The sequence below is a fragment of the Elaeis guineensis genome, chromosome 4, assembly GCF_000442705.2.
Source record: "Elaeis guineensis isolate ETL-2024a chromosome 4, EG11, whole genome shotgun sequence".
In the NCBI taxonomy this organism is placed as follows: Eukaryota; Viridiplantae; Streptophyta; class Magnoliopsida; order Arecales; family Arecaceae; genus Elaeis; species Elaeis guineensis.
In genome coordinates this window covers 10,702,049-10,712,617 of record NC_025996.2, presented here as the reverse complement: position 1 = coordinate 10,712,617, position 10,569 = coordinate 10,702,049, and the positions used below count along the sequence as shown (strand labels likewise).

The following is a 10,569-nucleotide window of genomic DNA, read 5'->3' as shown; positions in this document are numbered from 1 at the left end:
GTTTTGAATTTAATTTTATTTTGATATTTTTTAAATTTATTTAATAAAAAGTTTGTATAAAAAAAAATAAGATGAAGGTGATATTATACAAAGGATCACGTGATTATAGTCATTATATTAAAATTGATAAGGATTATAATGCTACATGATATTAAGAAATTATTTTATATTGAAGGGCATATACCTCCAACCAAATGTAGTAATCATTTTCTAATATTATTTTTTGAAGTATTTTTTTTACTAATCAAATATAATAAAAATTATTTTTCTCTATAATTATTTTTTCAAATAAATGATTCTTAAAAATCAATAGATTATCTTGTAATCTAGTACACCCCAACCAAATGGACCTTCAGATAAAAGAGTGGGATACATATATGAAAAAGGAGAGCTGATTAGATTAACAGGTCGATGAGATGAGTGCTGAAGCTATCTCTATGATAGATTTCTTTAAAATCATATTACATATGACTACCTCACCGTTGAGAGAGACCGGCTATGAAAAATAATACTCTCTTAATAAGAGGATGCTACTTACTTCTTAGGGTCTGACTGTTTATCCTAAAAATGATCATGATATTGAGAATCTTTTTCCGACGGGTTGATAATCTAAAATCCTAACATTTTGGCCACAGTATTTTTTTGAAGAAAGTTTTTTTTCCCCTATTACCAAAAAAAAAAGTTTTTTTTCTTTTTTTTTTGGTTATATCTTGATCTCCAGTAGTTCGAGAAAGTAAAAAGAAACTTTCGGTTTGTTCTTTCAATGTTATATCTTCGTCCATAGATCAAACAGCCCGAAATCCAAACCCACAGAAACTTTTCTAAGCATGATTTGTTTGTTTTTTTTTTTTTTCAATGGGTTCGTCTCGGTCAAAGGAAAAAAAAAAACTTTGTCACAATTCCAATGCATGCCACAAGGGTTTGAGGCCGAATGGAATGTCTCCATGAATTGTGTGGTCATCTTGTGTCCATGCCATGGCTAAATTCCATGTCCGTGACGTATGCAGTTATATCAAGGAGGAAAACTCAAACCATTTTTTTTCCAAAGAAACATATCGATTATTTCATCATCTGAATTCAAATCCAGAAATTTTCCCCTTGTGAATCAAGATCATAGCTTGTCTAGGTTTTAACAATACCTGAGCTTTTTACATTACATTAAAAAAAAACACTCAATACCTGAGCTTTAGTGACACCATTGCCACTACGGGAACATCGTATACATAGAACACAAATGCAACGTTCAAAAGAATGTTTATCAATAACACATCCGCAAACTTTAATATCCATCCATCGCATCTTTGTAACATCTGGAACTTACAATTTAAATTTATCCATCATAATATAGACAAAATAGAAGGGCTCATGATGATATATGTACGATCAACAACAAGACCAGCTGTCATTTTTTCACTCATCCCGGATATTATGTCGCATAAACAGCAGATCTAAGAGATCTGATGGCAAAAGAGGAAAATAAAAGGATCAGCCGCGCAGCTCTCAAACTCTCCGTCAACCAGAAGGCGCACTTACCCAAAAAAAACGAAAAAACAAGGGAGGCGCACCACGAGATCCAGTCTAATTTTGGAGAGGAGAGCCCACGAAGATCCGAACCTGGTCGAGGAATGTGGTGTCCTGCGGCCGGTCGTTCCGCTTAACGTATCCCCTCGCCTCCTTCTCTGAGTACGACTCGAACTCCCGCTCCTTCTCAACAGCTCCGTCGCGTAGCTCCAGTGCGCGTAGTACGCCTCCACCTCCACCTCCACCTCCACCTCCACCTCGTCCTCCTCCTCTTCGTCTCCTTCGGATCGGAGGCGGCGGGTGAGGTCGACGGAGATGGGGAGGCGCTCGTAGTGGCCGCGGGAGGTGCCCTCGAGGTCGTCCATGCGGGCGATGCCGTGGGGGGAGACGGCGTAGGCCTCGCCGCGGACGCGCTCGCCGGCGCCGGGGAGGTTAAGGAGGAAGGGTACGCGGTAGAGCCTGCACACAAGGGGGAGGCGGCCGGCGGTGCCCGCGACGCCGACGAAGTCCGCGTCGCCTCCCGGATCATGTCCTGGATCAGGCCGTGGTTGGAGAAACCCCACTTCAGCGTCCCGTACGTGAACACCAGCGTCCGATCCGTCATCCCCCTCGTCTCCGCTCCAACGATGATGATGATACCGGGGAGTGTTGTTTCAAGGGAGTACGGACGTTTCTTTTCGGGCGTGGCATTTAGATAGAGCTTTGGCATTCGATCGATTTGGAGCATTGTATATTTTTGTTTGGTATTTCTTAAGAGAGAAAGACACCCAAAAAAACTTAAGAGAGAAAGGCACCCAAAAAAAAAACATTAAAAATGAAAGGAATTAAAGTGACGGAAGTGTCAGTTATTCGCAATGCCATCCGTTTTTTTTTTTTTTTTAATACAATATATATATATATATATATATATATATATATATATATATATATATATATATATATATATAGTTTTTTGCCCCTAATAAATCACCTGCTCAACATATTTCGCACCAAAAATAACGGTTTATAAAACGGAAGAGCATCTGGAGGAAAAAGGCACATTATGGTCAAGATTTCTTATGATTTATTATTATTATTATTGTTGCGGCCAATCCTCTCGTCGTCTGGTCGTCGGGAACGAGCGCCTGCAAAAAAAAAAGTCCACACTGACCGGAGGCGGCTCCGACAGGGACCCTCCGACGGTCAAGTCAGAGAGGTGACTGGGCAACAATGAAATGAAGACAGAGAGCTCAATCGAGAGAGAGAGAGCAAGCCTGTTGTTTTTTTTCAGACCTCCTGCACTGTTGCCTTCCCCGGTATATATATAGTGGAGCGTGGTATGGCACCGTCATTAATGGCGCAGACAATTGAAGAATTGTCAACTCACTGTAGACTGTCAGAGTCGCCGTGAAAACGTCACACCGCCGTGGGGCCGTCAAATCACTAGGGTTGACAATGCCCTAGGCGGGATAATGCCCCAAGGTGGCAGAGCCGCATGTCGCTGTCAGGGCTGACAGGCTCTAGCAGCTGTACGGCGATCGGAGGGGCCGACCGACCCTAGGTCGGTCGCCACCCGTGTGGCGTTGGGTGGAGATTCGGGCCCCCTCGGTGGTTAGCCGGGCATGTTGCGAGAGTCGACCGTCGGACTTCTTGGTTCAGTCGGCCCGGAAAGTGGAAAAGGTCTGCCCGACCGGCATATCCACAGTCGGTAGAGGGCCGTTAATCGGCTGGTGATGGCATCCGCCGATCGATCGATCGGTCAGTCGGGTGGTCGGTCGCTCTGTCGGTCGGGCGGTCAGTCGCTCCGTCGGTCGGACGGTCGGTCGCTCCGTTGGTCGGTCGGTCGGTCAGTCGGTATGTCCGATTATAAGCCGGCGTGAGCGGGGTCGGTCTGTATTCCCCAACAGTTGCTCCCCTCCACTCCTGAGTCGGACGGTGAGCTGGCCGATGTCATCACTTGGACAGCGACGCTGGGCGAAAAGGAGTGGAATCACCGTGTGCCTAATTCCGACCGAACCGCGGGTTGATGCGATGTCAGGCGTCTTATGAATGCCGTGTGATCCGCTGGCTTCAGGCATCCAGTCGGTGTCAGACGTCCAGTCCCGTCGGCGTCAGGTGTCAGACATCCCGTCCCGTCGGCTCAGGTGTCACGTCGGTGTCAGGCGATCGGGTGCCGGACGATTCGGTGTCAGACGATCGGATATCCGACGCCTTCTGGGGAACGCAAACCGCCGCCCAACGCCGATTCTGGGAACGCGGGGTGCTGTCAGGCGTCCCATCGGGAACGCGAACCGCCGCGGGCGATTTAATTCCGTCTCGCAGCCCTTTCGCCACGTGTCGGAGGTCGTTAGACCGAAGTTTTTCGCATTAAATGAAGGTGGGGTGGCCATCCCGGGATGGGTGCGCCGAGCCACTGGGACGAAGGGAGGGCCCGGATGCCGCCACGTGTCGTCCATCCGGGGAGTCTCGGTCGGCGCGGCGTCATCTCGGCCATTGAACGGCCCCATATATATATGGGGTCCTTCGTCTGAGGCCCCATTTCTGACGATTTGCCGCGGAGACCCTGCTCGAGTGCTTTCTCCGTCATCCCCGGCAGCTGCTTCCCCCTCCGGTCTCTTGGAGTTCATGATCCTTCCCTTCTTTTCTTCTTCCTCTCCTTCTTCTTCTTTGGCCTCTTCTTCTTCTTCTTTGGCCTCTTCTTTCCCTCGGTTCTGGTGCGATGGCCGGAACTCCATCTCGGGGGGCTCGGTCGGGAAATCCGATCGATGACCCTCGGTCGACTCCGGAAGTTGAGGTTTCCTTGCTTTCGGGGCCGAACGTTGATCGGCTTCGGGATCAGTATCGCATCCCGGAGCAGTTTCAACTTTCCGCTCCCGGGGCCGGCGGTCGGGTTAACAACCCTCCGCTGAGTCAATTGGAGCTGTACGTCGAAGATCTGCGCGCGGGTCTTCGGCTTCCGATTTCGGAGTTCGTCCGAAATCTGCTGGATTATTACGGACTTTGTCCGGCGCAACTGACGCCGAACTCCGTCCGACTAATAATCAGCTTTGCTTTGTTGTGTTGGCTTCTGCCAACCAACCCTCGCATCTCGCTTTTCCGGGCATTTTTTGTGCTCCGACCCCACCCTAAGGCCCGAGGGTGGTGGCTCTTCAACCCCCGGAAGGGTCTTTCCTTCATCACTGGTCTTCCATCATCCATCCACGGGTGGAAGAACCAGTTCTTCTTCGTCTCATCTTCTTCTCCCTGGGGCTTCCCTTCTCGCTGGGGCGTGCCCCGAATCGAAGCAAACGAGAACAGTCGGGTGGAGGCGGACGACCGGGAGGACTTCCACCGACTCAAGGACATATCGGTCCCGAAGCAGAGGGAGCTTGTTACCGAACAAGCTCTCTATGACGCCGGCCTGAGCTTGGTCCCCCGACTAGGTATCGCCCGATCCCTCGATTCTCTTTTCATTCGGCCTTTATTCTGGTTCTTAGGTTAATATATCTGTTGGTATCGCAGGGACACCTCCGAGGATGCGGCCGATCGACGTCGAGATCCGACAGTATGCGGCGAGGAAGAGGCCGGCATCGGGGGCAGGACCTTCACGTCCGTCGAAGAGGCCTTCCACAGCGGCGCCGACCGTCGAGGCGTCGGCGACCGACCAGTCGGAGCCGGTGATAGCACTAGCGGCTCCGACAGCGCAACCGGAGGAGAGGCCGGCGGAGGAAGCGGCGGAAGGGACATCGGCAGTTTCGCCGGCAGGTGTGGCACCGGATGATGTTCGAGAACCCGAACAACATCCGATGGCTTCTGCGGCTGCAACGGGGGGTGTCGCGTCAAACTCGAGCGTCCCCTCCTTGCCGGATCCGCTGGCCGGGGTGGCCGACCGGGGGAAAGCCCCGATGGACCCCGCCGACGACACAAGGTCGGAGAGTCGCACCGTGCCGCCCAGCTTTCAGTTCCCCGAAGGTGCGTCGGCGCTGGCCGACCATAACTTGGCCAGGAGACTGTGCCAGGGGATTCTCCTCCCGGCCGACGTGGAGGTGCTGAAGTCTCGACAAGTGATCGAGATGCTATCCTCGTTCTACCCGACCATGGTCGGGATAAGTAACACTTCGCCTCTTCTTTCCTTAGAATTTTTATTGTTTCGCTTTCCTGACGTGACGCTCACATCGGCAGCTGATCTACACCATGTCCGAACTTGAGGCCGGATACCGGAGTTTCGGGAACATCCGGGCGGCCTGGAAGGACAGGGCGGCGGCAGCCGAAGCCGACAGGGCGATGCTGGTCGAGCACCTGAAGCAGTCGACCGATCGGGAGGCGAAGCTGGTGGACGAGATCTCTCGTCTCGGGTCCGAGCTAAAGTCGGCCCAAAAAGAAGCCAAGCACAAGGGTCGGACCGTACATCGCCTGTGGCGCGAGCGAGACGACGTCGCTGCCGAACTCGAGGGCGAATGCGAGCAGCTCCGGGTTAGCCTGGAGAAGCTCGCTAAGGCCGAGGAGGACCTGTCGATCGCCCAGGCCGACGCTGACATAGCGAAGGCGGAAGCAGAGTAGGCGAAGGAGTCGCTCGGTCGGGCGAAAGACGAAGCTAGGTCGGCGAAGGAGTCGGCGGGTCGGGCGGTGGACGACTTTCGTGGCTCCGACCAGTACCAGGAGGAGCTACTTGAGTCCGGCTTCGCATCGTATCGGGTGGGGTACGAGGATGGTTGGGATGCGGTCCAAGCTCTGTACCCAGAGCTGGATCTCAGCAGCATCATCCCGTCGGGGGCCGATGATCAAGCCACGGAGGAGATGGCCGACCAGCCGTCGGGAGGTGTCGCAGAGGCGGGAGAGACCGTCCAGGATCACACCGCCGAAGGAGAGACAGCCGCGACCCTTGATCCGGCACCGACCGCCAGCCCACTGCCGGCCGACGATCCTGTTTCGGCAAACGTCCCAGCGCCGATCCAGGTGGACACCCCAGTAATCCTCGAGCCTCCGTCGGTCGAGGAGATCGACTCGGAAGGGTGACCGCGGCCTCGCCCTTTTATCCTTCTTTGTTTTTCTCTTAGTATACTTGTAATCGGGCTTCGGCCTGGCTTTGTAATCTTCTTTTGATCTTGAATGAAATCAGTCTCAAACTTTTTCCCCCTGCCTGTTTTCTTTCTTTCATGTGTCGTAGAATGCGTCCGAACTCATAGGTTGCCAACTCACATAGGTCGGTTGGGACGTTCGGCAACTCGCACTGCCACGAAGGTGGGACAAGTCCCGACTTTAGACCAGCCTTTGATGGTCGAGGTCGTAAGTCGGGCGTCCTTCCTCCGGCCATGAGTCGGGTGCGTTCGCTGAGTCGGAAGCTGACCGACCGTCGGATAAAGGTTCGGTAGTCGGGTCTCTTCCGACGCGTTCAGTCGAATGTCGTCGGGCGCATTTAGTTGGGAGAACAACGACAAGTCGGATCCCGATACCCTTGTGTCGGGTATCTCCACTGCGCCCCATGATATACGGTGGTAAGCTGAATATCTTCCGGCCGGCCGTAGCTCGGTCGGTGAGTCGTGAATGCGATCGGGGTCGCATCGTGCGATAGACGGTGGTAAGCCGAATATCCTTCGACCGACCGTAGCTCGGTCGGCAAGTTGCGACGGCGGTCGTATAGGCATTTCGCCTTTCTTCGGTCGGGACTCAGTCGGCAGGTTAGCCGATTGTCTGGCCCGAAAGTACGACCGTAGAAGGAGTGTCAACTCCCGTCAATATAAATATATCGGTCCTCGTAAGGGTCCGATGTTTCGTCGACCGTCGAAGGAGTGTGACTCCTGTACATGTAGGTATGCCGGTCTTTGTGAGAGTCCGATGTATCATCGACGATGGTGCCGTCGGTCTCAGGCGGACACCGAGTCCGAGTCGGCGCGTCGGGGCTCGACCCTGGTGAGCGCCGATCGTCAGTCGAAGAATTAAACTCTGATATTTCAAACTGGATTCGTATTCCCAATGAACTAGTACAGAGTTTATTGGTGATACAACTTCAGGTTGTCGGCGTTCCATGTTCGGAGAATGGGTTTCCCCTCCATAGTCTCCAGTCGGTAGGCCCTCGGACCATAGGTATCCACTATCGTGTAGGGCCCTTCCCAGTTCGGAGCCAGCTTCCCTTGATCCAGGGGCTTCGAGACCTCTGCCTTTCTCAGGACTAAGTCACCAGGCCTGAAAAGCTTTGGTCTGACCTTGGCATTGTAGTACCGGGCTACCCTCTGTCGGTAAGAAGCCATGCGAAGTTGAGCCTCGTTTCGCAGTTCGGGAAGGAGGTCTAGGTCGGACCTCCGACAGTCAGAGTTGTCCGGCTCTTGATACCGCTCGACCCTCGTAGACGGCAGTCCAATCTCGAGTGGGATCATCGCCTCCGTCCCGTAGGCCAAACCGAAAGGTGACTCCCCTGTCGGTACGCGGGGGGTCATTCGGTAAGCCCACAGAACGGAGCCCAGCTCGTCGACCCAGAGGCCTTTGACTTCGTTTAGTCGGGTTTTGAGCCCGTGTAGTATGGTCCGGTTGGTCACCTCGACTTCACCGTTGGACTGTGGGTGCCCGATCGAAGTCAGTCGGTGCGTGATGTGAAACCTTGCGCAGAAATCCCTGAAGTCTTGGTTGTCGAATTACCGTCCATTGTCCGGTGATGATGGTATGCGGCAACCCGAACCTGAAGATGATGGATTTTTGGACAAAGTCCTCCATCTTTCGTTCGGTAATCTGCACCAGGGGCTCGGCCTCCACCAACTTGGTGAAGCAGTCGATGGCGACAACTATGAACTTTCTTTGATCCGATGCCGGAGGGAAAGGTCCGAGAATGTCGACCCCCCACTGGGCGAAGGGCCATAGAGCGACGATGGGAGCGATTTGGCTGGCCGGTTGGTGCTGCACGTTGGCGTACTTCTGGCAAGGTTCGCACCTCCGGACCAACTCAGCCGCGTCCTTCCTCATGGTGGGCCAGTAGTAACCCTGTCGCAGGACTTTGTAGGCTAGAGACTTGCCCCCCAAGTGATTCCTGCAGATCCCTTCGTGCACTTCTCGGAGAGCATAGTCTGCGTCGGTCGGTCCCAAGCACCTAAGCAAGGGAAGGGAGAACGACCTTTTGTAGAGTCGGCCATCCATGATCACATATTAGGAGGCCGACCATCGGAGCCGCCTGGCCTCTGTGGGATCCTCGGGGCTGATCCCGTCGGTCAAGTACCGAACGATCGGGTCCATCCAGCTTGGTTCGACCGTCAGTTGTAGCACCTCGTCGACCTTGTCGATACTAGGTCGCCCGAGATTCTCCATGAAAGTCCGACCCAGGGTGCCGTAGTTGGACGTCGCGAGCCGGGATAGCACGTCGGCCCGAGCATTTTCCACCCTGGGGATGTGGGAGATCTCGAAGTGTTTGAAGGGCGTCACGAGATCTTTCACCTTTTGGCGATATTTGGCCATGGTCGGATCCCGTGTTTCGAACTCGCCCTTGGTCTGTCCGACGATCAGTTGGGAGTCGGAGAAGACTTGGAGACGGTCTATCCCGAGTTCTAGTGCTAATTTCAACCCCGCAACGAGCGCCTCGTACTCGGCCTGATTGTTCGAGGCCTTGAAGTCGAATCGGAGGGCGTGTTCGGTGACCATGCCTTCCGGGCCGGTGAACAGGAAACCGGCCCCGCTCCCCTGAGCATTGGAAGCCCCATCGATGTGTAGTACCCAGGTCGGGTCGGGGCAACAGTCAGAGGTCCCGACCTTCATCGGGTCACCCTCCCCCGATTGTATGTCGGTCGTCGGGCATTCCGCGATGAAGTCGGCAAGAACCTGGGCCTTTAGGGCAGGTCTCGGTCGGTACTGGATGTCGAATTCGCCCAGTCTCACAACCCATTTCGCCAGCCATCCCGACGTGTCAGGTCGGTGCAAGATAGCCCTCAGGGGCTGGTCGGTGAGGACCACAATGGCATGTGCTTGGAAGTACGGACGGAGTCGCTGTGCCGAAATGACTAGGGCAAAAATCATCTTTTCTGCCCTTGAGTACCGGGGTCTCAGCTTCGTGGAGCACCTTGCTGACATAATATACTGGTTGATGAACCCGATTCTCGTTCTCCCGAACGAGCACAGAGCTAACCGCCTCCGGGGAGGTGGCCAAGTAGAGGTACAGGACCTCCTGACCTCCGGCCTCACAAGGAGTGGCGGGGAGGCGAGGTACTTCTTCAGTTCCTCGAAGGCCTGCCGGCACTCGTCCGGCCAAGAGAACTGCTTGGCCTGCCGCAAGGTTTTGAAGAACGGGAGGCATCTTTCGGCCGACCGAGAGATAAACCGACTGAGGGCGACGATCTTCCCATTCAGCTGCTGGACTTCCTTTTTGGTGTCCAGGTGCCGCATGTCGATGATGGCCTTAATTTTCTTCTGGGTTGGCCTCGATTCTTCGTTGTGAGATGAGGAATCCGAGGAATTTTCCCGAAGTTACTCCGAAGGTGCACTTGGTCGGGTTCAGCTTCATCCGGTGTCGTCGTAGAGTGCGGAAAGCCTCTTCGAGATCCTGGACATGATCCTGAATCTGTGCACTCTTCACCAGCATATCGTCGACGTATACTTCCATGTTGCGCCCGATCTGGTCTTTGAAGACCTTGTTGACGAAGTCGTTGGTAGGTGACGCCAGCATTTTTCAGCCCGAAGGGCATTACTCAGTAGCAGTAGAGACCCTTGGGAGTCACGAAGGCAGTGTGCTCCTCGTCTTCAGACGCCATCCGGATCTGATTGTACCCGATGAAGGCATCCATGAAGCTGAGTAGTCGAAATTCGGACGTCGCGTCTACCAGCTGGTCGATCTTTGAAAGTGGAAAGCTGACCTTCGGGTAGGCTCGATTTAGGTCGGTGTAGTCGATACAAATCCTCCATTTTTCATTGGCCTTCTTCACCATGACAACGTTCGCGAGCCAGTCGGGATAGGTGGTTTCTCTGATTAAAGCCCGCCTCGAGTAGCTTATCCACTTCTTCGTCGATGGCCTTCTGTCTTTTCGAGGCAAAAGACCTTTTCTTTTGTCGCACCGGCCTCATAGTCGGATCGATGTTGAGTCGGTGCATCATTGTCTCTGGGGGATGCCCGACATA

At 53.4% G+C, this 10,569-nt stretch overlaps 1 pseudogene; it reads right to left on the bottom strand.

Annotated features, from left to right (window-relative positions):
• Positions 1–1,315: 1,315 nt before the first annotated feature.
• On the bottom strand, positions 1,316–2,209 carry LOC140856868 (putative gamma-glutamylcyclotransferase At3g02910; annotated as a pseudogene).
• Positions 2,210–10,569: the final 8,360 nt, after the last annotated feature.